Source organism: Pelophylax lessonae (genome assembly GCF_965119305.1).
Source record: "Pelophylax lessonae genome assembly, chromosome: 13".
In the NCBI taxonomy this organism is placed as follows: domain Eukaryota; kingdom Metazoa; phylum Chordata; class Amphibia; order Anura; family Ranidae; genus Pelophylax; species Pelophylax lessonae.
The window spans coordinates 191,975,990-192,000,099 of NC_138780.1; positions in this window are offsets into that span (position 1 = coordinate 191,975,990).

Genomic DNA, 24,110 nt, shown 5'->3' on the forward strand with positions numbered 1-24,110 from the left:
ACCTTTACTGACCCCCCCCTAGATTGACCTCCCCTACGCGAACACCCCCTTCACTGAACCCTTACACTGACCCCCCTACATTGACCCCTTCACTGACACCTACACTGACCCCCCCACATTGACACCTACACTGACTCCCCTTCATTGACACCTACACTGACCCCTCCTACACTGCCCCCCCCCCCCCGCGGGCATAGTACAGGAGAATGCAGGGCTGCGGGCATGGTAATGGTACAGGAGAATGCAGGGCTGCCGGCATGGTACAGCAGAATGCAGGGCTGCAGACATGGTACAGGAGAATGCAGGGCTGCAGACATGGTACAGGAAAATGCAGGGCTGTGGGCATGGTACAGGAGAATGCAGGGCTGCTGGGCATTGTACAGGAGAATGCAGGGCTGCGGGCATGGTACAGGAGAATGCAGGGCTGCGGACATTTTACAGGAGAATGCAGTGCTGCGGGCATGGTACAGGGGGAATGCAGGGTTGCGGGCATACTACAGGAGATGCAGTGCTGCGAGGATGATAAAAGTGTACCATCCCCGCAGCACTGCATCTCTTGTAGTATGCCCGCAGCCCCGCATAATAGCAGGTAGTGCGGCTGTGGAGGAGTCTCACACGTACCTGTTTCTGAGGTGCCATAGATTAAAAAATGCGCATGCGCGGTGACATGTTGGCGCTGGACGGTGCCATTTTTAAATTTAAGTCATCTCAGGAGCACGGTCGGCCTGCTGTTCCATTAAAAAAAACCTAAACCGGCCGCATAGTGACACTGGCGGGTTCGTAGGATGCGCCCCCCCGGATTTTGCGCCCGGTGCGGCTGGCCCTCCACAGCACCCTCCACGCTATGCCACTGCATCCCAGTACCGTTTTTTTTTACCTGGCATTTGGCTTTTCGGCGATAATGACCGATGCGGCTCGGGAGCCGCTTGATCATTACCCCAGCGAGCTGGAGGGGACGCCCCCCCTCCCGCCACCTTCCGCAGCTCTGCCCGGGTCTCTCGTCCCACCGGGAGACCCGAGCAACCAACTGGTGCGTCCGCCGGCTGGTTGGAGTCCCGATCAAATCCAGATGCGGCTTCGATCGGGTCTCCGATGACGTAACCCGGAGGCGGCGTCCATGACGTCACATGTGGGTTACTCGGCTGCTAAAGGCGCCAAATTTAAAAAGTGACAGTAATCAAAAATGCAGTTTTTGGCATTTTGAATACAGTGAAGTGCAGTGGAGGGGTTTGGAGTCTTTTAGACCCCCGATCTCTCCATAAAGAGTACCTGTCACTGCCTATTACTGTCACAAGGGATGTTTGACAGCAAAAAAAGTGATCAGATTTTTTCTTTTTGTTTTTTAAATAATTGAAATAAATAGGAAAAAAAAAAGTTTAAGCGGCCCCCCGTCGCCGTGAGCTCGCGCAAGAAAGAAAACGTAGACGGAAGTCGCACCCGCAAATGAAATCGCTGTTCAAACCACACATGTGAGGTATCGCCGTGATCGCCAGAGCGAGAGCAATAATTAAAAAAAAAGAGCTCTGTAACTCTAAACTGGTAACCTTTAAAAAATTTTAAAGCGTCGCCTATGGAGATTTTTATTGTCTGTTTGTCGCCATTCCCCGGGTGTGCGCAATTCAATTTTAAACCGTAACATGTTGTGCATCTATTTACTCAATGTGACATCATCTTTCATCACTATACAAAAAATGGGCTAACTTTACTGTTTAGTTTTTTTTAAATACAGTGAAATGTGATTTTTTTGTAATTTTTCCAAAAAAATGTCGTTTGAGAGACCGCTGCGCAAATACAGCGTGACAAAAAATATTGCAATGACCGCCATTTTATTCTCCAGAGTCTTTGCTAAACAAAATGTATATAATGTTTTGGGGGTTCTAAGTAGTTTTCTAGCAAAAAATACAGATTTTAACTTGTGAACAACAAGTGTCAGAAATAGGCTCGGTCCTTAAGTGGTTAATAGATGGCTATGATGATTAAGTACATGTCTCTCTATGGCTGCTTTGCTGGATCTTTCTGTTTTGTGTTTCAGGTGAGAAGCTGCCTGCTGTTGCTAGGAAGATTTACCTCAGCTGCTGAGCACTGGATTGGTGACAAATCTTTTGGCGGGAAACCTCTAGCCAATGAGTGTAACCTTTTACTTCTATCCTCTCCTGTCACTGGGCGGAGTCAGCATTTACCTCAGGTCTGTCAGCGGGACTCACCGCTGGGATTCTCCTCAGCCTTCCTTCTGGATATTTGAACCTTCTCTCAGCCCAGAATGGAGATTTTACTTCATGAACTTCTTCAAAGGGCAAATTCCCCTGGAGGAAGGCTTGCCTCTGTTTTTTGTTTTTACCCCCCCCCCCCTCAGTTTTTAGTGGCGACAGCTCTATCATCACTTCCATCTATGGGCCCTGGGCCAGTATTGTGCCTCTCATTCCTGAAGTGCCAGGGCTACCCAGTATACTGATGGTAATAGGTTACCTGAGGTCAGCTAGGGAACTTTTCATCTATCTGTAGGCTGACCAGGACCTGTGGCCAGACCATAGGAGCATCACCTCACCACTGGGACCGGGCTGCCATTGGGACTTGGCAGGGACCAGAAGAGGAGGACTGCTGACTGGAAGTGTCAGCACACAGGCCTACAGGGCAGGAGCTACCATGAAAGAATACGCAGGACGAGGAGGCCCGAGTCTTCTTCAGACACCCACAGAGACACTGCAACCATCAGCCAGGGAGGCAGCGGGTCTGAAGCTGCTAACCATGGCCCGACAGTGTGATCAACACCTCTACAACAGGACCCTCATCATCATCATCATCAATCATCATCATCATCAATCATCAATCATCATCATCATCAATCATCCATCATCAATCATCCATCATCAATCATCCATCATCATCATCCATCATCATCCATCATCATCATCCATCATCATCATCAATCATCATCCTCATCCATCATCATCAATCATCATCTCCATCATCATCATCATCCATCATCCATCATCATCATCATCAATCATCATCATCATCATCATCACAGGCTTAGGGGTGAGTGAAGGCTCTGAGGGCTGGGAATGTACACAGACTTCGCTCTGTTCTGTCTGCTTCAGTCTCCTCTGTGTCAGCGTCTTCCCTGTCAGTCTTTAGTCATCCCTTTAATTCCCTCTCCTGTCTCCAGTGCTTTTAGTTATATTTCACTTATCTTTAGTTATATTTCACTTAGTTATATTTTAACCACTTAAGCCCCAGAAGATTTTACCCCCTTCCTGACCAGGGCCTATTTTGCGATTCGGCACTGCGTGACTTTAATGGACAATTGCGCGGTCGTGCGACGCTGTACCCAAATGAAATTGACATCCTTTTTTTCCCCACAAACAGAGCTTTCTTTTGGTGGTATTTGATCACCTGTGCGATTTTTTTGATCATGCGCTATAAACAAAAAAAGAGCGACAATTTTGCAAAAATAACAATATTTTTCACATTTTTTTATATGAAATTCCCAAAAAAAATGTAAAAATCAAAATTTTTTAACATTTTTTGCCAATTTGTTTTCTGCTACATATTTATGGTAAACAAAAACGCAATAAGCGTATTTTCAATTAGTTTGCGCAAAAGTTATTGCGTTTACTAACTACGGGAAAGATTTATGACATTTTTATTTGTTTTTGTTTTTTTACTAGTAATGGCGTAGATCTGCGATTTTTTTTTTTTTTTTTTTTTTTTTTTTTTTTTTGTGGGACTGCGACATTGCAGTGGACAGATAGGACCCCTAGCTGATATTTTTGACACTTTTTTGGGTACCAGTGACATTACTACAGTAATCAGTGCTAAAAATATGCACTGTTACGGTAATAATGACACTGACCGGGAAGGGGTTAACATTACTGGTGATCAGTGGGTTAAGTGTGTCCCTATGGGAGTGATTCTAACTGTGGGGGGCGTGGCTTGTGAAGTAATCACAGAGACATGCAATCCTATATAGCAATATCACATAGCCTCTGTGATCACTTCAGGGAGAATGACAGATGGCTGTGTTTACATCAGCCTTCTGTATTTCTCTCTCAGCTGCGGGAGATCGCGAGTGGCCACCGCCCATCGGAGCTGCCGGTCACACGCACTAACTCGCGTGGGGCGGGAGCCTCCTGAGCGAGCGCCGGAGTACTATGTCACTTTACCCAGGAGCGCCTGCCTGCTGCAGTAAAACTGTGGTGGGGGGCGGGGTTAAAGTGATTAATATATCTAAATCTACAGTATATCTACAGTAGCTCTTTTTGTGATTAGACCATTTGGTCCAGATGCCCTTTTAGTCAAATCTGACATTGAGCCCTGGTTCACATTAGTGCGATCACGGAGATCGCATGTAATTCGGAGCGCACTACTCCTAAATTACATGCGATCTCATGTGCGGTCAGGGCCGGTGCTAGACTATTCTGCGCCCTAGGCAAGACCAGCTACCTGCGCCCCCCCCCCCATAAATAAATATAAAAACCTTCAAAATGTCCCTATTTTCCTATATTCCCAGCACACTCATTGCATTCTCCATACTCCCCCCTATACTTGCATCACTCATTGTGTCAGGGAGGGGGGGAGAGCAGTGTGTCCGGGTGGGGGGAGAACAGTGTGTCAGGGAGGGGGAGGAGTGTTTCAGGTGGGGGGACAGTGTCAGGTGAGGGGGGGTAGCAGGGTGTCAGGTGAGAAAGGTAGCAGTGTTTCAGGTAAGGGGGACAGTGTGTCAGGTGAGGGAGGGGTAGCAGGGTGTCAAATGAGGGGGGTAGCAGTGTTTCAGGTGTGGGGGACAGTGTGTCAGGTGGGGGTGGGGGGTAGCAGGGTGTCAGTTGAGGGGGGTAGCAGTGTTTCAGGTGGGGGGGACAGTGTGTCACGTGAAGGGGGGTAGCAGGGTGTCAGGTGAGGGGGGTAGCAGGGTTTAAGGTGGGGGGGGGACAGTGTGTCAGGTGAGGGGGATAGTAGTGTTTCAGGTGGGGGGAGCAGTGTGTCAGGTGAGGGGGGTAGCAGTGTTTTAGGTGGGGGGACAGTGTGTCAGGTGATAGGGGAGCAGTGTTTTAGGTTGGGGGAGCAGTGTGTCAGGTGAGGGGGTAGCAGGGTGTCAGGTGGGGGGGACAGTGAGTCAGGTGAGGGGGGGTAGCAGGGTGTGAGGTTGGGGGGCAGTGAATCAGGTGAGGGGGTAGCAGTGATTCAGGTGGGGGGACAGTGTGTCAGGTGAGGGGGGTAGCAGGGTGTCAGGTGGGGGGGGGCAGTGAATCAGGTGAGGGGGGTAGCAGGGTGTCAGGTGGGAGCTGGCAGTGTGTCAGGTGAGGGGGGTAGCAGTGATTCAGGTGGGGGGACAGTGTGTCATGTGGGGGGGGGCAGTGAATAAGGTGAGGGGGGTAGTAGGGTGTCAGGTGGGGGGGCAGTGAATCAGGTGAGGGGGTAGCAGTGATTCAGGTGGTGGACAGTGTGTCAGGTGAGGGGGGTGTCAGGTGGGGGGGCAGTGAATCAGGTGGGAGGTGGCAGTGTGTCAGGTGGGGGGGCAGTGAATAAGGTGAGGGGGGTAGCAGGGTGTCAGGTGAGGGGGGTAGCAGGGGGTCAGGTGGGGGGGCAGTGAATCAGGTGAGGGGGGTAGCAGGGTGTTGGGTTGAGGGGGCAGTGAATCAGGTGAGGGGGTATCAGGGTGTCAGGTGGGGGGACAGTGTGTCAGGTGAGGGGGGTAGCAGGGGGTCAGGTGGGGGGGGGGTAGCAGGGCCAGGGTGTCAGGTAACATATTCGGCACAGCAGCACACACAGGTCGCCATGCACTTACCTTCCCCACTAGCAGCCACAGCACCGCCGCCTCCTCACGGCTCAGCCTCCGGTTCTCTGGTCTCCTCCGGGGGAAGCCAGATCTCGCCGCCAGCACTTCCCTCCTTGCCGCCCACGGCTCCATCCATGTGAAGAAACCCGGAAGTAGCGGTGGGCGGAGCTCCCCAACCCCGGCGCTGAGAGAGGAAAGGAAGCGCGAGGTTGCCAGCATCCATGAGAGAGGGGAGGGGCGCGGCGCTAAGGAGCCAGCATACATGGGGGGGGCGCAGCGCGAGGTGGACCGTGGCCAGCATCCATGAGAGGGGGGGCGCAGCGCGAGGGTGCCAGCATCCATGGTGGGGACGGGAGGGAGAACAGCACCCGTGACTGCGCCCCTAGGCAGCAGTGCGCCCTAGGTGGTCGCCTAGCTCGCCTAGTGGGAGCGCCGGCCCTGTGTGCGGTGCAAATTTCAGCCATACACTTTGTATGGCTGAATTCGCACCGCATCCGCACTAAACTTGGACATGAGGCTTTTTTTTATCCGCAGCAGAATCGGATCGCATAGTGGTTTACACTAGGGCGATCCGATTCTGTGCGAACTTGCAGATGGCACTGCGATATGCGATCACAACTGGGGGTGTTGTTAACTTGTAATTGACACCCCCTGCGTATTGCATATGGCAGTGTGAACTGCCAGAGGTGCGGATGCGATGTGGGATCACGCTGCATATTCGCACAAACGTGAACCGGCACTGAATCTTTTTCTTTATTCTTTGCTTTTGGTCAGGAGCTTATCACTCCCTGGTCATTCTCTTCCTGCTTCATCTCAAATGTATTTTCTTGATAAGCAGGATGAAGATTAAATAGTGAAGAATTGGAAGGCTTTTGGTGTAGCTACATCATCCCCTGTGGGGCTCAGACACAGAGATCTGCATTCTCCAATGCCCCTCCTCCTCTCAATTCAGTGCAGGGCTCTGCTTTTCTTTTAGTAAATCACAGTGCATTTCTACTACAGTGCTGCAGAAATCTGCTTGCAAAACACTGTTGCCTGGTAGGAAGTTTGTTCATCGAAGCCAGAGTCCAGTAAGCATGGGGAAAGTAACCCCATGGTCTTCCAGTTTGATGTTTTTTTGCAACTTATCATACATATCATGTACATATATCATACATACTGTTTATGTGATTCAGTTGTTCTTGGGTTTTGGTGTTTGTATCACACATTATGCCTATGAGCAGAATTTTACTAGTGGGCTGGGTGCTTGTCACCTCAGGCCTTTAATTCCCTTATTGGCATGTTGGTTATGTTAGAAGGTAAAAGAGTATCTACTGGTTTTGGCGCAAATTTATTTCAACTTAAAATGTTAGCTCTATGTGTCAGGTCAGAATTTGTTTTAGATGAGCATTTTCCAGTTCTCTACAGACGCAACAGAATCTATTGAATGTGGTCATTTCCGCTCTGGTAAATAGTTTTCAGCATTTTGACCAGAATATTGTATTTAACCACTTTGCCACTGAGTACCGTAGTACTACTGCGGCAAAGTGGCTCGTTATCGTCTGACGACGTAGACCTACGTCGTCAGACACTCCCCCTTGTGGGCGGCGCTCGCGCGCCGCCGGAGGCTCGCTCCCGCTTTATTCAGTCACAGCGGGAGTCGGGCCAGGGGAGGAGCAGCGGCGATCGTCGGGGATCTAGTGTGGAGATCCGCCTGCCTGTGTAAACACAAGCGGGCGGATCTCCCAAGTGACAGGGAGTGACAGATCGGAGTGTTCAGCATAGCTGAACATCTGATCTGTCCCTGGCTCACACAGTCACCTCCCCCCCACACGTCAGTAAGCACCAGGCATACATTAACCCCTCCCTCTCCAATAAAATTAACCCCTTCCCTGCCAGTGTCATTTTTACAGTAACAGTGCATATATATAGCACGGATTACTGCAGTAATGTCACTGGTACCCCCAAAAGTGTCAAAAATGTCAGTCAAGGGTCCGATCTGTCCACCCCAATGTCGCAGTCCCGCAAAAAAAATCTCAGATCGCCGCCATTACGCGTTAAAAAAAAAAACACCAAAAATTACAGAAATCTTTCCCTTTGTTAGTAAACGCAATAACTTTTGCACAAACCAATCAAAATACGCTTATTGTGAATTTTTTAACCAAACATATGTAGCAGAAAACAAATTGGCCAAAAATTAAAAAAAAATTAGATTTTTACATTTTTTTGGGGGGAATTTCATATAAAAAAATGTGAAAAATATTGTTGTTTTTTCAAAATTTACGCTCTTTTTTTGTTTATAGCGCAAAAAGTAAAAATCGCACAGGTGATCAAATACCACCAAAAGAAAGCCCTGTTTGTGGGGAAAAAAAGGACGTAAATTTCGTTTGGGTATGGCGTCGCACGACCGCGCAATTGTCAGTTAAAGTCGCACAGCGCCGAATCGCAAAAAGTGGCTCCTACGTAAGACAGCAAAATGCTCTAGTGGTAAAGTGGTTAAACAGTATCCCTAAGAATATTGTTCACTTGGGCTCTTCCTTGTTGTTGTGGCTGTGGCACTTTGGAACCAGCAGTTATTGTTATTATTATACAGGATTTATATAGCGCCAACAGTTTGCACAGCGCTTAACAAAATGAAGGCAGACGTTAGTTACACTACAATTTGGAACAAAAGGAATCAGAAGGCCCTGCTCGTTAGAGCTTACAATCTAAAAGGGAGGGTCAATTGATACAAAAGGCAATAGCTGTGGGGGATGAGCTTATGGAGCAAGTGAAACAGTGTTATTAGTTAGTAGCCGGGTAGGCTTCTTTAAAGAGAAGGGTTTTCAGGGATCGTCTAAAGATGGATAGATTAGGGGACAGTCGGACAGATTGGGGTAGAGAGTTCCAAAGAATGGGAGAAGCTCTGGAGAAATCCTGGAGGCGAGCATGGGAAGAGGTGACAAGGGAGCTAGAGAGCAGGAGGTCTTGGGAGGACCGAAGAGAGCGGCTTGGTTGATATTTTGAGATCAGGTTAGTGATGTAGCTGGGGGCAGAGTTGTGGATGGCACTTTGAATTTTATTCGTTGGGTGAGTGGAAGCCAGTGAAGGGATTGGCAGAGAGGGGTGGAGGACACTGAACGGTTGGTAAGGTGGGTAAGTCTTGCAGCAGCATTCATTATGGATTGAAGGGGGGATAATCTATGTAAGGGTAATTCAATGAGGAGGGAGTTGCAATAGTCGAGGCGAGAGATAACCAGGGCGTGAATTAAAAGCTTGGTGGTGTCATTGGTTAAAAAGGGGCGTATTCTAGCGATGTTCCGGTAGTTAAGGCGGCATGATTTGGACAGGGATTGGACGTGAGTCTGAAAGGACAGTGCAGAGTCCAGGGTTACCCCTAGCACCCTGGCATGTGAGGAAGGACTGATATTTGTTCCATTGATCTTGACAGAGAATTCCGGGGAAGGGGCACGTGGAGGAGGAAATAGTATGAGCTCGGTTTTAGATAAATTCAGTTTGAGGAAGTGGTGAGACATCCAGGCTAATATGTCTGTTAGTAGATCAGTGATGCAGGAGGAGACTGATGGGGTAAGCTGAGGGGTAGAGAGGTAGATTTGGGTGTCATCAGCATAGAAATGGTAGTGGAAGCCATGGGAGGCTATTAGCTTACCCAGGGAGGAGATATAGATTGAGAATAGTTCAGAACAGTTCAGCCTCCAGAGCCTCTTAGGCCCCTTTCACACAGACGGACCGTTCAGATCCACCTGTCAGTTTTTTTGGCGGATCTGAACGGTCCCCCCTGCATCCCTATGGGGCATCAGATGTCAGCGGAGACATGTCCGCTGACAGCCTATCTGTTCCGTCAAATCTGGACGGATGGAAACCCTATTTCTCTATCGCTCATTGACAGACGTAGTCCTCGGTGATACAGCACCTTCGGGTTGTGTTGCCTCCACAGGAGTAGGACTAGACAGGAAATAAAATGCTCTGGCCACACCCTAGGGGCAGTCCCAGAGGGTATATCCTCTCTCTCTCTGCCACAGCAAATCAGTTTTTTTCTGTCTAGTCAGGAGTAAGGACCTAGATACCTTGCTGGGATCTTCGGTCCTGGCAGGATTTTTTTCTTAAAAAGATTTTTTTAGACAGCTATTTTTCTCCAGTGTTCCTGTGAGATCTTCAAGCAAGAAAGCTGAACTGGGCGACGGGCTGGATGTTGAGATCCGGTGGTCACCCCTATTCAGCCTACGAGCGCGTGCAGGCCATAGCTCCGCGCTGGGTCGGCCGCGACATAGTCCCACTGGAGGGACTGACCCCGCGAGTTAAACGTCTCGCTAAAACGCCAAGGACCATGAGTCACGGCGTCCGTATTGGTCGACAGCCCTCCCGCCCCGGTGGAGAGGGGTACTGTCAGGAGTTGGTGCCCGCCTGGTTCCGGTATGGTGAGTAGCATGTTCCCCCTTTTCCCCTGACGGGTCTTGTGGTGAACGCGGGCCCCTCTCTGTATGGTAAGGATGAGTTCCCCTCTATCCTATAACATGGCACAGATCCCCCTACTTTGAGTGTGATTTTATGTGCAAAAAGCCAGGAGGCTTGGTTTGGGAGCTGACAATCTAATTGTAAACATGTTAAAAAAGATTGTAATTAGTGGCAGTATGGGTATCTTACTGTGATAATATAAGTATCCTACCAGTCAGTAGCCACGGACATGTAGACTGCTTTCCTAGTCAAGTCTCCAGCGATAGCAGGCCTTCCGAACAGCCATGCGGTCCGCCAGGGCCGGTACCGCCGACCAGGCTAAATCCCCATGTAGAGAAGGTGTTGTGATGCTCTGCAGTCACGCCGCTATTCGGTACTAACCGCCGCCATTGTTTGCTAGATCGCACGAGGCCGCCATTTTGGCGTAGCCTCGTGTCTCCAGCATGGGGGCGGCCATGTTTGAGGTGATCCAAACACCTCGTGGAGCTAGGGGAGGCGCCGGAAGGCGTGCAGAGGGGCGGAGCCGCCTCCTTTCTTCCTGGGCAGCCAGCCAAAAGACTTCCTGTTTGTGAACACAGCGCTGTAACCTGTTGCAGTGAACTCTGAGCATCAAGTGGTGAGCCTGGGGGTCTATCTCTCTCTCTCTCTCTCGATCGATAGGGATCCCTAGCAGGTAACACTGAGGGGCTTTTGTGGCGCTGGGGGTCTGAAAAAAAAAACAAACGTTTTTTTATTTAAATTTGAATTGTATTTTCCGGGAAATTACTGGAATAATCATGGACCCTGCCACACAAATACCCCCACCTGTTTCCCTCGAGGGGGCCACGGGACCCGCCGGTGCACAGAGTATGGATGCATTTACAGCAGTTTTGGAGTCTTTGGTGGCTCGGGTGGAGGCAGCCTGTCAGGGACGGGGGTCAAGAAAGCGACCCCCGCCTACCCCTATATTATCTGACACCTCTGACTCAGATTCACAGATGGTCACTGCAGCTGCAGGTCCCTCTGCAAGGGCTGTTATCTCAGGTAAAACTCCCTCAGACAGTGAGGAGGACGTTCTTTCTCCCGCTATAATTCAGGAAGAAGCATTGGTGGACGCACTAGTTGTGGCGGTGCGGGAAACCTTAAGACTTGAGGTTTCACCGGCAGAGGCAACTGAAACAGAGATTCCCTTTGGTACTAACAAGCCCATTAAAACGGTGAAGGTTTTTCCTGTACCCAAGTGTTTTGGTAATAAAATTAAAGGAGAATGGGAGCATTCTAAGCGTACCTTTACTATTTCCAAGCGTATTGCTAGACGCTATCCGTTTGAGGAATCCCTCATTAAGAAATGGACGGTACCACCAGTGGTGGATCCACCTATTTCCAGGCTGAATAAAGCCACGGTTATCCCAGTGGAGGACACTTCGTCCTTTAAGGATCCGGTGGATCGAAAGATGGAAGCAGAGTCCCGCACTATCTTCTCCCTGATAGGGTCAGCATTTAGACCAGTTATTGTTATTGGTCTAGTTTCCCAGACACTAACGGAATGGGCGAGATTGGTACGCCAAGACCTAAGGGGAAAAGATATCCCCCAGGGAACATCTGATTTGATGGAACAGATTATACAAGGGCTACAGTTTGTCTGTGACGCAGCCTTGGATGCTACCCCCCTATTAGGGCATGCATCTATGTCAGCGGTAATCCTCAGACGTGTGCTGTGGTTAAAATGCTGGTCAGCTGACCTAGGTTCCAAAAAGACCTTGACGAATCTCCCCTTTCAGGGGAATCGCCTATTTGGGGCCACCCTAGATGAAATTATTAAGGACGCCACTGGGGGCAAGAGCACTTTCTTGCCACAGGCTGCTAAAGCTAAGGGACCTCGCAACAAGCGAGGACCTTTCTTTACCGCCCATAAAGGGTTCGTACGCCCGGCTGGAACAAGCGGGAAAGGCAAGACTCCTCCAGGAGGGTTCAAGAAAGGCTGGTCGGACAAACAGAGGACCGACTCAGCCAAACCCCAAGCAAAGGATTACACAGCCTGAAGGTGCGCCCCCACCCGGGTTGAGGGTGGGGGGACGTTTTCACCGGTATTCAGGACATTAGATCGAGCATCGACTACTACTACCGGTGCGATTCTTCCCTTCCAACATTTAAGTACTACAGGGAGTGGTAGTCACCGTTCCCTGAATAGATCTTTTCCTTTACCTTTTCCTAAGATTAGTCTCTATTCCCCACAGGAATCGGATCTGGTTGACCAGACAGACCAAGAAGCCTCTAGCAGGGTGACTTCGGTCCCTGAGGTTCAACCAGAAAAGATCACCGTTCCTGATAGGAATCAGGTATCTGATAAATGTGTGGGAACAGAAAACGACCAGACTTTCTCGGATGGTCGGGGCCAGATAGCTCTAGGGACGCCTGGTTCAGATCCAGTCAGCGCCAGTGGTCCTAGAAATTCTAGGCTGGCCTCGTCAAGCCGGCCTGGCTGACTTGGACATGCTAGTCGCAGACGTTCCGTGGGAACTTCGTCTCAGGGAGTGTCTGCGGTCTCAAGGACCAATCTACCATCGTGCTTTACAGTCGCTGGTTTTAATGGCCTGGCCATTGAGACCCAAGTACTGAAGGACAGAGGGTTGTCGGCTTCAGTGATTCCTACCCTTATTAAAGCAAGGAAAGCAACTTCCAGCAAGGTCTATTATCACACATGGAAGACTTATATTGCGTGGTGCGAATCTTTAGGATTTCCTCCACGTACCTATTCGGTGACTCGAATATTGGCCTTTTTGCAAAAAGGGGTTGAGCAGAAACTAGCCTTGAGCACCATCAAGGGTCAAGTTTCAGCATTAGCAATCTTCTTTCAGAAACCTTTAGCTACCAAGTCCTTGGTGCGGAATTTCATCCAGGGGGTGCGGCACCTGGCTCCACCAGTCCGCGCGCCCTTACCGCCCTGGGATCTTAATTTAGTTTTGTCGGTTCTACAGAAACCTCCCTTTGAAAACATCAGGGAGATTCCCTTGCTTACTTTATCCCAGAAGGTGGCCTTCTTGGTGGCTATCACTTCTGCTCGCAGGGTGTCAGAACTGGCTGCATTATCATGCCAGTCCCCATACCTAGTGATTCATAGGGATAAGGTAGTACTTCATCCTAAGCCATCCTTTCTTCCTAAGGTGGTTTCAGATTTTCATCTGAATGAAGATATTGTACTACCTTCCTTGTGTCCTCAGCCCAATCATCATCGGGAACATGCGTTGCATTCCTTGGATGTGGTTCGGGCAATCAGGGTATACCTGAAAGCTACGGAATCATTCCGTAAGACAGATTCACTTTTTGTGATCACGGATGGCCCCAGAAAGGGGTTGCCTGCATCTGCCGCGACTATTGCCAAATGGATTAGACAGACGGTGGTACAGGCTTATTCTATTAAGGGTCAGAGTCCTCCGTTCCCTGTTAGGGCGCACTCCACTCGAGCGCTCAGTACTTCCTGGGCCTTTCGCCATCAGGCGTCAGTGGTCCAGGTATGTAAGGCGGCCACCTGGTCGTCGGTACATACCTTTACAAAATTTTATAAAATTGATGTGATGGCATCGGCGGATGCCTCTTTTGGCCGCAAAGTGCTGCAGGCCGCAATTTGAGGAGACCGGTGGTCTACCTCGAGGGTTTTTTTCTGTTGAAAAATTTTTTTTATTGAGTCTCATCATTAAGGATGAGCATTGTAAACTTCTAGTTGGCACCGGTTGGGCCTTCTAGATTTGGATTTGATTTCCATTTTCCCACCCCTCATTTGTGATACTGCTCTGGGACTTCCCGAAGGTGCTGTATCACCGAGGACTACGTCTGTCAATGAGCGATAGAGAAAAATGGATTTTTGTAAAATCTTACCGTAAAATCCTTTTCTCTTAGCTCATTGACAGACGTAGTACCCGCCCCTCTGTTTTTGAGTTGGGTTGGGTTAAATTCTCTAAACACTGCTTTTGTGACATAACTGATTTGCTGTGGCAGAGAGAGAGAGGATATACCCTCGGGGACTGCCCCTAGGGTGTGGCCAGAGCATTTTATTTCCTGTCTAGTCCTACTCCTGTGGAGGCAACATAACCCGAAGGTGCTGTATCACCGAGGACTACGTCTGTCAATGAGCTAAGAGAAAAGGATTTTACGGTAAGATTTTACAAAAATCCATTTTTTCCATCCATCCAGCGGATCGTATGAGAATGGACCAACGGTCCGTTCCCATCCGATTTCCCCATAGAGATGTATGGGGAACTGACAGCTGTGTCTCCACACACAGTGCGGAGAACAGCTGTCATTCTCCTGCTCAGCGGGGGATCGGCGGATCGATCCCCCGCTGAGATAAACGGAGTCCGTCCGACGGACATACTGTGTGAAAGAGCCCTTAATGATGATTGTTAGAATAGCGTTTTTATGCAATTAACTGTCTAGGACATCTGGTCCTTCTTGGTCTTCATTTTATATTTAGGTTAAAGTTAGAGATTTTCCGGGTAGCAAAACATTTAATAGTAGATGCTTTGTTTTGCCTTGTTGTCAGTGTTTCAGGACAGTGTTTCAGGACACCAGTTACCCCAGCAATGAGGAAAGGCCTTCAAATTCCTTAAAGAGTTCCACCTTGAAAAATTTTTTTAAGTAAAAATACCCTGGGACAGTCAGGGCTAGTGCATTTAAGCAACAATAGCCTCTGAACTGTCCCCGGTTTCACTTACCTTTTTAGAAGAAATACTTACCTTGAAAATGTCTTGTCCAGCGCTGCCATCTCAGGTGTCCTCTTCGGTGACGTCGAAGTCCCAGAATGCCCTGCACCGGCCCTGCTCTTCACTTCCAGAAGCTGCCCAGAAGCTGTTCAGCAGGGAATGAAGCGCCTGCACCGGAAGTGACGAGCAGGGCCGGTGCAGGCGCATTGACTCCTGGGATCGATGACGTTCATCTCCCAGGAGTAAATGGAAGGAGGAAGTGATGGCGTGGCTGCAGAGGGAGGGAGGAAGGAAGGTAAGTATATTTTCTTTAACCACTTAAGCCCCGGAGGATTTGGCTGCTAAACGACCAGGGGGTATTTTGCGATTCGGCACTGCGTGACTTTAACGGACAATTGCGCGGTCCTGCGACGCTGTACCTAAACGAATTTGGCGTCATTTTTTTCCCACAAACAGAGCTTTCTTTTGGTGGTATTTGATCACCTGTGCGATTTTTTGATCATGTGCTATAAACAAAAAAATAGCGTCAATTTAGCAAAAATAGCAATATTTTTCACATTTTTTTATATGAAATTCCCCCCCAAAAAAATGTAAAAATCCAAATTTTTTAACATTTTCGGCCAATTTGTTTTATGCTACCTATGTTTGGTAAAAAAAATCGCAAAAAGCGTATTTTGATTGGTTTGCGCAAAAGTTATCGCGTTTACTAACAAAGGGAAAGATTTTTGTCATTTTTGTTGTTTTTTTTTTTAACGCGTAATGGCGGCGATCTGCAATTTTTTTTTTTGCGGTACTGCGACATTGCGGCGGACAGATCGGACCCTTGACTGACATTTTTGACACTTTTGGGGTTACCAGTGACATTTCTACAGTAATCAGTGCTATACATATGCACTGTTACTGTAAAAATACACTGGTAGTGAAGGGGTTAACTTTATTTGGGAGGGAGGGGCTGTGTGTGTCCCTAGGGGCGTGCTTTCTACTGTGATTGGCTGTGGCTTGAGCTGTAAGGACACTGATCAACGGATCTACATAGTAGATCCGTTTCATCAGTGTCTTTACACCGAGGAGAATGACAGGCAGCTTGTTTACACAAGCTGCCTGACTTTCTCCCTCTCCCCCGCTGATCGCAGAGTGGCCGGCGGACATCGGGTCCGCTGGTCACACGCGCGGGGGGGTCCGTGACCACGCGGGAGCGCGCCTCCGGGGGCGCACGCTCGCTCCCTTGACCCTCACAGGCAAGCGACGTAGACCTACGTTAGTTTGCCTGTGAGGGGCTGACCGCCGACGTAGATAGTCGTGCGGCGGTCGGCAAGTGGTTAAAAACAAGGTAAGTGAATCAAAAAAAAAAATGTTAATTATCCTATTGTTTTTCAGGTAATTTAGAGCAAGCGGGCGGGGAAAAGTTCATTTTGAGGGTGGAACTCCGCTTTAACACCAGTCTGTTTTTTGCTTGCAGTTATATGCGATTTGATATTCAATTCCCTTGCTGAAACAACCTACATTATCTACACCACTGGTTGCATCTCCTTTTAGGACTCTTCAGAACTCTTTTGGCCTTTTTATGACATGTATCAAAGTGGTTGTTTCCACAATTCTTTATCAAAAACTGTTAGTAGGAGTTTGAGACACAATGACTTTGAATATAATTCTCGCTTTTGGTAAGAAGTCCTGAAACAGACTTTAGAACAGTGGTTCTTAACCTGGGTTCGGTGAGTCAGTCTCTGGGGTTCGGCGGGGGGGGGGGACAAAGGGGCAATTGCTCCCCCCGAGAAAATATTACTGATTGTGAGGCAGAGTGCACCCCGGGAAATCAGAGCTGCGGTCAGGACAACTCACAGCCATTACACATAGACACTTGACACTCCGCCCCCTGTACCTCCCCCAGCAGGTTTCCAGCCTATCTCCTGCAGGCTGCTTGCTGCGTGAGTGGGCGGGATGGGGATGTACCTGACCACGGAGATCGCGCCCGCCTGGAAGTGGGAAGTGTGAGCAGCTGAGCAGAGGGAGCCGAGTGAATGTTCCTGGAGGTAGGCTCAGCTAGCTGTACATGGTGGATTCGTTTACAAGGACCTCTATGCTACGTCTGCTGAGTTACTGCAGCTTAGCATAGAGGTGCTGTTAGCTGACAGATGGAAATGCATGTCCTTTTCATTTAGCTCAATAAAGCATTGTGAATACCCCCTGGTGTGTGCCCTCCTGATACCCCATGGAATGCTCTCCCAACACCTCCCCCCAATGTGTGCCCTCCTAACACCCCATGGTATGCCCTCCAAACACCTTCCCAAAGTGTGTTCCCTCTTGACACCCCATGCTATGTCCTCCCAACCCCCCCAGTGTGTGCCCTCCTGATACCCCATGGTATGCCCTCCCAAAACCCCCCCCCAGTGTATGTCCTCCTGATACCCCATGGAATGCCCTCCCAACAACTCCCCCCAGTGTGTTCCCCCCAGTGTGTGCCCTCCTGATACCCCATGGTATGTTCTCCCAGCCCCCCCAGTGTGTGCCCTCCTGATACCCCATAGTATGCCCTCCCAACACCTCCCCCCTCAGTGTGTTCTCTCCTGACACCCCATGGTATGCCCTCCCAATGGTTTTGTTCTTTGTTCTTAATGGTTTTGTTTTTTGAGATACAGTCACCAACACTTGCAGGGAGGCCCCAGCGAGATTTGAACTCGCGACCCCTGGTTTACAAGACCAGTGCTCTAACCCCTGAGCTATGGAGCCTTATAGCTAAATATATACCTATGTTTTGAATTTGAAAAAATCATATTTTATTTTTTCAATTAAGAAGGGTTCGGTGAGTGCGCATATGAAACTGGTGGGGTTCAGTACCTCCAACAAGGTTAAGAACCACTGCTTTAGAAGCTTTGTTTATATGCTGCTATAGAGTCACAAATTGCATTCAACATGTCATGTAATTTCACCACTGCTATGGAATCAATCTGTTCTTCTGCATATAAACCACTTCAGAATTGCTTTCCCACTCTGTTCAGTCTGGTTAGTTGAGGTAAGTTGTTAATTTGCTGGACAGAAGTGTTTGCAGAATCGGATTAGCAAGACAAAGATAGGTAGTTATCACTTCATGCATGAGGCCATTCGCATTGCCCAATAGAGCTGATTCAGCAATTTTCACTATTCACAAGGCTTTCCTTTCTTTTTCTGTTCCATGTAAATGGCTCTCCTCTATCAGAATCATAATTTAAATCTGTTTGTAAAATATGTTGATTGTGCAGGATATGCAACTACTACATATGGAGTGTGTAGCGCACCCCCCAACCTCCTAGGGCCTGATGGTGACCCCCAGAGACAGGGAGGGCGGACATTCCTCCTCAGGGTGCAGATTACTAGGCATGGTGGGTGGTGAACAAGATGAACAGATGGGCGCCAGTCACTTTTATGCTTTAACAGGAAGAAGTTTATTTCTCTGAACAGGAACAAAAATGGGAGAGAGGGTAGGGCACAGGACACCCTTAGTGAAAATAGCAGATTGGCAGACTCCTTACACAAAAATGAGGTATAGGCAGACAGCAGTACAGGAGAAGATCCTTTGAGCTTAAACTGATCTGGGAGGCAACTCCTCTCCCCTTAGAGACTGATCTGGGAGGCAACTCCTCTCCCCTGGCTCCAGTCTCTTGCAGCATACTGTACTTCTGTAGAAACAGCTGTCTCCTATATCAAAAGCAGATAACTCACGGAAGGTGCAGGAATCCTGTGGATATTCCTGTCTGGGCACTTTCCCAGGCTCTCCATCCTATGGCAGAGTCACTCTTCCAAGCAGTGTATAGGCTCTCAGGCTTCAGGCCTACCCAACAGCAGCAAATGCACACGCACCCACCCCAGACAGGGGTCTGGGTGGTAAAAGACAGATCATCTGACTTCCTCCGAATAAATAGCCTTTCCCAGCATGCACTGCTACCAGAGTGATTGGCTGGGAGAAACATACATATTCATAACCTGATTGACTGTAATTTATTACTCTAATGCAGTGGTTCTTAACCTTGTTGGAGGTACTGAACCCCACCAGTTTCATATGCGCATTCACCGAACCCTTCTTAATTGGAAAAATAAGGGTCAAGAGGACACACACTGTGGGGGAGGGTAGCGAGGGCACACACCAGTGGAGAGTCAGGAGGGCACACACTGGGTGTCAGGAGGGCACACATCAGTGGTTGGGTGGGCACACACTGGGGGAGCCAGAAGGGCACACACTGGGGGGGGGGGGGGGGTTGGGATGGCATACCATGGGGTGTCAGGAGGGCACACACTGGGGTGGGGGGGTTGGGAGGGCATACCATGGGGTGTCAGGAGGGCACACACTGGGGGGGGGGAGGTGTTGGGAGGGCATACCATGGGGTATCAGGAGGGCACACACTGGGGGGGGGGGGGGGTTGGGAGGACATGCCATGGGGTGTCAGGAGGGAACACACTGGGGGAAGGTGTTGGGAGGGCATACCATGGGGTGTCAGGAGGGCACACACTGGGGGGGGAGGTTGGGAGGCCATACCATGGGGTGTCAGAAGGGCACACACTGGGAGGGAGGTGTCGGGAGGGCATACCATGGGGTATCAGGAGGGCACACACCAGGGGACTTTCACAATGCTTTATAGCTAAATGAAAAGGACATGCATTTCAGTTTGTAAGCTAATAGCACCACTATGCTAAGCTGCAGTAACTCAGCAGACTTAGCATAGAGGTGCTTGTAAACTAATCCACCATGTACAGCTAGCTGAGCCTACCTCCAGGAACATTCACTCGGCTCCCTCTGCTCAGCTGCTCACACTTACCTCTTCCAGGCAGGCGCGATCTCCGTGGTCAGGTATATCCCCATCCCGCCCACACAAGCAGCAAGCAGCCTGCAGGAGATAGGCTGGAAACCTGCTGGGGGAGGTACAGTGGGCGAAGCGTCAAGTGTCTATGTGTAATGGCTGTGAGTTGTCCCGACTGCAGCTCTGATTTCCCGGGGTGCGCTCGGCCTCACAATCAGTAATATTTTGTGGGGGGGAGCAATTGCCCCATTGCCCCCCCCCACCGAACCCGCGAGACTGACTCACCGAACCCCTGGGGAGAACCAGTGGGGAGAACCACTGCTCTAATGTCAAAGGTAACAGTGCCACCTACTGACAGAAGGGAGAACTACAGCCAAACCAGGATTAGGAAGAAAATCCAATGACCACAGAACTATAAATCAGCCAGGCTAGCTACCACCTAGCACAACTAAATTTACTAGCAGCCCTGTGTGACAGGAGTCACTTTGGGCATGGGGGTTGTGGACCCCAAATTCCTTTAAAGAGGTTGGGAGACACCATGTCCAGCCTTGTGTGGCTTTCTTATGTTTAAGTCACCCTGCATCTTTTATGGATGCAGGGTGACTGGGAGGGTGGTGTACACTGAGAATATGGTTTGAACTATTTCAAATGGGACAGTATATGCATTACCAATATCTCCCAGGAAATATGGAGATCTATCTTATTCCTATACACTGTAAGGCACAGGAAGTGCAACTCCTAATTTGGGCGTCCAGGAACTAGGAGAGACACTGTGTCTGCTAATTCAATGTGTATTAGCTGCAGAGAGAGGGGGGATTGTTTCCAGCAGCCCCTCCTAAAGAATGTCTACTGATTAACTAAGTACTTTTGTCTAAAATAGGACAGTATGTTAATTGGGTCTGAGACTATTGATAAGTATGTTAATGAGCTCACCTGGCTGTCTACTGAGGGAGGTAATTACACAGTCATTGTTCATGTGGTATTCTCAAAGTATATAAAAATGCTGGGTTTCTTTCAATAAAGAAGAAGAGGGTTACTCTTGATCGAACCTCACTACAGAGCCTTGTCTCGTACTTTCTGGGGGAATTATTGATGGGCTTCATGTATGGCGGATTGGAGTGGTCGATAGCTGTCCTGGTGTTCGGGAGCGGATTATCCTAGATGACTGTAACCCCTTTCATACTTGGGGTGTTGTTACACCCTGCTTAGGACAAGGGTGCTACAAGTGCATCAGGACATACTTTAGATGGCTGCCCTGCTCTTTTGGTCCGTCCTGCTCTTTGCATTTATTACGCGCGTCCATCTTTTATAATATTAATATATAAAAGAGATTAATAGTATGAATAGTTTACATTCGTATGTTTTCTAGTGCGGAGGATTTTATTTTTTCTCCTCTTAAAATTCCAGCTCTCCTGCAGGGTATATGGGGATGCTCATATTCCCTATTTGCAAGTGTGAGCTGTGTTGGATATCCTTGTTGTTCACCTGGAAGGGAATGATTTAGGTGGAGTCAAAATATTAGACCTTCTGTCAGGGATTCACAATTATGCGCAGGCGCACTGGCGCCGCAAACTGGCGAACGCCTATGCGCATGCGCGTACGCAGAGGTGCCTTGAATAGTTTGAGGCTACCACGGAATAGTTTGAGGCTACCGTGGAAGAGTTTGAGGCTACCGTGGAAGAGTTTGAGGCTACCCTGGAAGAGTTTGAGGCTACCCTGGAAGAGTTTGAGGCTACCATGGAACAGCCCGAGGCTACCATGAAATAGTTTGAGGCTACCTATCATAATTGGCGCCAAACGTCCTATTTAAGGGGAGTAGTCACACTGAATCCTTTCTGTGTGATCTTCAGCTCTCCTGGCTCCTGTACCTGAAATTACCTGCTGTTCTTGATCATCTGACCCGGCTTGCCTTCGACCTTGATTACCTGCTGCCTGCCCTGACCTCGGCTTGTCTTGACTACTCTTCTGCCTCATCCTAATCTGCTTATGCACTACCGGCTATTGGACCTGGACCTGGGGAATCCGGAGGACCACGACCTGGTGTTAGCACGCAGCCAAATCCATCCCCACCATCAGGGGCCCTGGTGAATACCAGCTAGCACTTAGACTCCGCGCTTCTGGTAAACCTGTGTTCTGCTAAGATATCCTGTCAGCATCCCCGTACTGGGATCGCACATAGTTCCAGGCTCATCATCCTGTGAGACATTCCTCTACACGTCAGGCTCTGCCACGACATCCCTGACACCTTCTAAATAAAAAGGGAACCGTTTTGTCTACAATTAATGGTTTTCGGTTCATGGTAAAGTTACCATAAAATGTGAATTGATTGAAATGCTGATTTCCTGTATACTCATTATTAATGACTTCATTTTTCTCTGTTGTGAACTAAAGAGTTTCTTCAGAGATTTAGAAGTGTTTGGCATAGAGCCCAACCTTCACTCCTTTGCGTCCAAATCTCTCTGTCTCTCATGCAATGTCAGTTGTCCCTCGTTTTGGTTTGATGTATACATCTCTATACAAAATGTACAATTTTACTGCCAAAGGTGTTATGCTGCACTAAACTTTTTATCCAGCCTCTAGATTACTGCATTTGTTATTTTGGAGGGCCATTATTGTGGAAAAGTTGAGCTAAGAAAAAAGCGCTTGTATTCTTTAGCTAATTATTTTCTGCATATTATATCTTTGAGGTCCCTGTAACCAGGGACGTGTCCTTTTCTACTTACTGTGTAAAAGGGTGTCACTCTTTATAATTTCAGAAATTTGGGAGGTATGGTTTTAGTAAATATATTGGTAATTGCATTTTGCAGTGCAGGATTGTAAAGAGTGATTGTTTAGACTGCAGTGGTGGGGTGGGGCCAGCTTGGTAACCTGGCTTTTGGGTAATGTCGCCCACTTTGTGGGTGGACAGTGGTTGGTAGCAAAAAAGGAATGAAGGAACCAGAGAGACTGTTCCTAAAAGAGGTTGCATAAAGGGATGCTCACATCCTGAAGAAGCGTGCGTCACGCACGCAAAACGCGTTGACGTCACACACTGCTGGCCACGCACCGATGGGAATTTCTTACTGGCCGTAGCCGCACCAAGTTGTTCTAACGCTTTGAGGCGGATGCCTCTACTTGTGAGTGCAGCGGAGGTGATGACTGTAACCACCACCAGGAAGCACTTGGACATTGCAACTCTGTTTAGCTATATGCCTCGTGCATGGACCCAGAAGTGAATCATTTGGAAACTGCTTGGAAGAGGATTCTCAGACGGAGCAATAAGGGATGGAGAAAAGGCCGTGACCACCGGATATCTACGTACAGGGTGGGGACTCCGGTAATGCGGTAAGCACTCTAGTTGTATCTGTAGCTTATGCTGTACAATGAGTGCGGCCGGACTTCCGCTAACCGTGTGAGTCCAACCGTCTGTGAGCCTGCGCTGTCTTTCTGTACACAGCGTCTCTCCCTATGACCTCTCCATTTCTTCAAGTATATTATAGATGATTCCATGACTTCACAAGGTCCATTTCATCTGCCCCTGGATGTCTTTGATGTCTGGTTGCTCGACTTGCTACTTTTGACGTCATCAACTATAGCTCAGTCACTCCCTGACTCTTCATGATTTGGAGAATGGTAGAAGATTCGCTGTTTTATTCACCTTCCTCCCACCTCGCACTATGCCCTGCTGCTATGGGATTACTATAGAAGGTCCATTAACCACTTGGAGGGACTTTGTTTGTCCACATAGAGACCTACCTCTTGATTGCATATCGGTGACTGCCCGACTTGATTCTTGGGTTATATTGATACTGTGGGGCTTTCCCTTTGTCCGAGTATTAGTTTATTCAGTCGGTTAGTGACAAAATTATATTATATATGTACGATTACAGACTCCACTAAGTGGTATGGAATGCCGATGTACTAATTGAAGTTATCCCTTATCTATCAAAGGCTGGATGTGGCATGCCGGCACTCCTCCAGCGGTCACTAACAGTATTACAGGGCCCGATTTGGGCTATATACTGTGGACCGCTGTAGCTGTGCCATTTTACATCCCGGTGGGTGGTGTGGCCAGTAGTGTGTGTATCTATCATTGTGATGTTTTTATATGCTGTCTCGCGTGTGCTTTCTCTGCATCTGATCCGTTTATGTATATCATGATCCCTACTGATTGGGGCATGTTTTTACATGTCACACTATGCCCTGTTTTTCAATAAAGTTTATCAATTTTGAAATGTAGCAGTTGTGAGCATCCCTTTATTCAACCTCTTTTAGGAACAGTCTCTCTTGTTCCTTTATTCCTTTTTTCCTCCCAGTCATTTTGGTTGCGGTGGCTCTCTGCGTACCAACTGGACTGAGTGGGAATTCCCGCTGGACCCTCGGATGTTTGGTGACCACTTGTAAGTTACAATTGGCCCCATTGGTCTCCACACTAGATTATTTTCACACTACTTGGACAGTGGTTGGTAAACT